A 4,637-nucleotide genomic window follows, 5' to 3' on the forward strand; every position below is an offset into this window, starting at 1 on the left:
CAAACCTGCTATTTATTAAGTTAATAGCTTGTGGACAACAAGCAGAATATAACTGTCACAAACAAATATGCATTCATATTCATTCTTGTTTCTGAATGTGTACATCAGGGGTGTCCAAACTTAGGAACTTTAAGACTTGTGGACTTCAACTCCCAGAATTCCCCAGCCAGCCATGCTGGCTGGGGAATTCTGGGAGTTGAAGTCCACAAGTCTTAAAGTTCCCAAGTTTGGACACCCCTGGTGTACATCAGTGGTGGGCTCCTACTGGTACGCACCGGTTTGGCTGAACGGATAGTGGTTTGGCAGCCTGGTCGCTGGAACTGGCAGCAACCCAGGCCTGCCACGCCTCCAAACCTACGGTGCCGCCATCTTGTTTTTCGCTTATGTGCAGAACAATTTTAATTGGACTGCGCATGCGAGCGTACACGAGCGGACCAGCAGTAGTGCCTGCCAGAAGCCACCCTGGTGTACATGGTTTCAAATTGGTCTTCATTTATTATGGTCTGTGGATTGCATTGGAACCTGAGTAATATTTTGCATGAAGGTGCCACCTGGATAAATCAGGGTACGGAGTGTCAGACAGGGACTTGGGTTTTAGCTAAGTTCTCTCAGCCCAACCTCCCTCACCATGTTGTTGTGGGGAAAATAGGAGGAGGCAGCATTATGTGTATACTGCCCTGAGCTCCAGAATGTAAGGTACAACATTAGTCAAACTAGTCAATCAATAAACAGACACACAGTCTGAGCCACAGGAAATACTCTAGGAAGAGAACTGTTTGGGATGTTATCCTGATGGCCATCCTCAGCCTGACCCAACTCCCATCGCTTCTTGTAATACCAGAGCTTGAGGAGCCAGGTCACAGAGTCTGCCACATGCTGAGCAGCACTGCCACCCAGGAATCTCACTCTACCATCTCCTGTGCTGCATGATGGGCACGGCTTCTGGAGTGGCAGGGCATCAAGAAGGCAAGACCAGGCATGGCCAGAGGAGACCGGTTAAGAGGTTGGGGCTGCTGAAGGAAGTGGCCAAGATTGAAGCAGAGGGCCAATAAGTCTGGCATCCTTCACATGAGGGTCACTCTACTGGACAGGGAGTGGTAGAGACAGTATGCACATAAGCTAGCAAAGGCCAGGAGGAATAACAGAAAAGGAAGGAAATGAGGAAAAGGCCAAAGGAAACAAAGACCACTTTGGTCAGTAAGGAGAGAGGAGGAGGAACACACACACACACACACACACACACACACACACACACACCAAGAACAGGTTAGGACAGTTTTGAATAGGATGGTTTTTATCAATTATGACATCTGAGCTATGCTCTTAATTGTAAAACTAAAATGCATGTTTTATAGCTCTGTCTAACAAGGAGGTCTGAATCACAGCAAAGCCTTTTTATTTAATACATTTTAGTAACCTACCTGTGAAGGAGGGGAAATTTCCCCCTACCTTCAATTAACGAGGTGTGGATCGCAGCCCTTCCAAGTAGCATATCTCTGAATAAGCAATAAATAAAACCCGAGAACCCTAATCTTCTTTCTCTTCTTTCTTTGACCTGTTAACCACTTTTGTGTTGTTGCATAAAAAGATTTCAGTTTGTAGCCCTAATTTGATTGATTTGATGGAAGCACAGTTGACGGATATGTTCCTACTTTGAGGCTGTATTTCCTTTGCATATTGTTTTCCAATAACTTGATTTAATGCTTGCTTTTAATTAATTTTGGCCCTTTGATTATTCATTAGGATTGCAATCCCCACCATAATGTTTTAAGCAATTGTTGGGTGAGAGGAAAATTGCCTTTTATTGACAATTTTTGGGTAATAACAGATCTCTGGAATAACAAAATGACTTTGCAAATGCCCTTAATCTTAAAGCATACAGACATTGGCCCAAAGTCTGCAGATAGCACTGAAGACACTGGAGGGCACCAATTTCTTGGAACTATATCCAGCTGTCATTTATTTTCCCCAAAACCTTCCAAATGACACTATGTTGAGATACCATGAGATGTTAAAATGGCAGCTGAAACTCAATTATCAAATAATCATCAAAACACTAAAAGTAGTCCTCTACTTACGACAACAATTGAACACATTTTTTTGTTGCGAAGTGAAATATTTGTTAAGTGAATTTGGCTTCATTTTATAACCTTTTGTGCCACAGTGGCAGTGTGCAGTATCACTGCAGTTGTTAAATTAGTAACATGCTTGTTAAGTGAATCTGGCTTCCCCATTGACTTTGCTTGTCTGAAGGTCGCAAAAGTTGATCACCTGACCTCAAAATGCTGCAAGTCAGTTGCCAAGCGTCTGAATTTTGATCACATGACCATGGGGATACTGCAACTGTTGTAAGTGTGAAACAGGGTCATAAGTCATTTTTTCCAATGCGGTTGTAACTTTGAATGGTCACTAAATGAATTGTTGTAAATTGAGGACTTGCATTTTTGCCTCTGCCATTGTTGTCCATCTTGTGAAACAGTAATCCCAGTTATTTCCTCAGATTGTCTGAAATGGAAATGTTGTACTGTTTATTGCTCTAAGACAGGGGTGTCCAAACTTGGCAACTTTAAGACTTGTGGACTTCAACTCCCAGAATTCCCCAGCCAGCTGGGGAATTCTGGGAGTTGAAGTCCATAAGTCTTAAAGTTGCCAAGTTTGGACACCCCTGCTCTAAGAGGAGGTAGAAAGAATGGAGGGCAGGGAGCTACATCAAGTTAAAGTCTTGTATTCTATCAATCTTAAGGGCTCATCTAATAAGGTCTCAAAGTACTGTGCGCTATAAAATATAATGACAGTATAGACACAATTAATAAAATTGTACAAGTGAAAAATTAAATAGAACAATCAGGAATTTAATTTGAGGAATATGAAACAAATAAATACATTCAGTGTTAGTAATTAAAACAATTAAATGCCAACATACTTGGAAAGTATTGGAAAAATAGAAAAAACAACTGCACCAAAAGATATCCTTTTAGACGCCAAATAGCTTTGCATAACTTTTCTTTCTTCCTTTCAACTTTGGCTGAATTATGATGGCATAACGATTCTTTGAGCTCTCCAATTGATTTAATACCAGGTTGAAAAATGGTACAGAAAAGGAAACAAGCGTTTCTTCTTCAATAACTAACACAGTGCACACTTTACTTTGGGGAGAGCTCATGTTTCTCCTGTTAGAAGATTTTTGTTAGATAGAGACATTAGAAAGAAATGCCATCCACACAATTAATGGTAGTAGCTTTCAAAGCCTATTGTGTCACTTGGCACACATACAGCCTCTTCAATTCCTGAGGGAACTACTAGGAATTTAAATTTTGCTGATGATGTGAGGCTGGGATGCATGGAAGCTGAATCAGAACTTTCCTCTCTCCCCTCTCCTATCTAACAATAAGCATTTCCATTTATAGAACCTTGGTAGATGGGCTGACGTCACTGCCTATTAGCTTGGTAAACATAGCAGCCACTGTGTGTGTGCACGCACGCGCTTCCTAGAAAGAAAGCAAAATTGCTACTGGATCACTACTGCTGCTAGTGTCATTAAGCCTGGAGCATTAATATCTTGGACAATGGGGAGAAGAGGACTGAGGTCTCAGCATTTGGGGATCTCCCTTGCAGAAAGGGAATCCATAGTATGACTATTCTGTTCCATCACATTGCAATGAATGTACTAAAGTTACATGTGATGATGCACCATTCCAAGAAGGAAAATTTGGATAAGACACCATGCCAAATGCATCAGCCATTGGGTAAATGGGGCTAGTCAATGTGGCCAAAATAAATCAGTTGTAATGCCATTGCCCTGCTATTTAGTGGACAATATGTTTAATTATGTGTGTGTTTATTCTATTAAATTTCTATTGCCAAATTCAAAAGCAACTCCTAGCAATTCGCATAATAAAAATATAAAACAATACCAACATCTGAGAATAACCGACAGAGAGACAGAATACAAGGAAGCATAGCAGTTTTACTCTCCCCAGGCTCTCCAGAAAGCAAACAGACTAATTAAAAGGGAGATTAATAGTAGGGTCACAATGAAAAAGTAACCCTGCCCTTTCACCTAAAGGGGAGACAATCAAAAGATGTTCATATGTGCCCTGAAAGCCACCTATGTGTGAAGTATCTAAAAGCATTGCCATATTGGACTTCCTAAGTTAAAAATCAGTATTTTGAATTTTAGCTGAAAATGTATTGGTTAACAAAGCAGTAACAGGCTTATATACAAGCAAAAGTAGTTTGATAAAGCTTATAAGAACTTTCCAGAATTATCCATTATTTAACAAAGAACTGAGTAAAGGGTGATTTTAATTACCACTGCTTGCAATCAGAACCAAAAATCTTTTTTTTAAATTCACTTTTGTCCATTATGGAACCCAGATAGTATGCAGTTTCTCCAAAATATTATTCTCCTAACAGTTCTACAGAGAGTGGATTTCATGAAATTGTGTTCTGGTCCAAAGTTCTAATCAGAAAATATGTACACTAATACCATACATTTGGATTATTTTCCTAGTGGCTACCAGAGGCGATCCTATTCTGATTTGCATAATCCTATATTTTCCTTTCTCTGAAAAATCATGCAGTTTTAGACTGAAATTAAGGTTACTCGGGTGATCTCAAGAAGCATTTTTCTTTTT

Source organism: Natrix helvetica (assembly GCF_964273705.1).
Source record: "Natrix helvetica genome assembly, chromosome: 1".
NCBI classification, from domain to species: Eukaryota; Metazoa; Chordata; class Lepidosauria; order Squamata; family Natricidae; genus Natrix; species Natrix helvetica.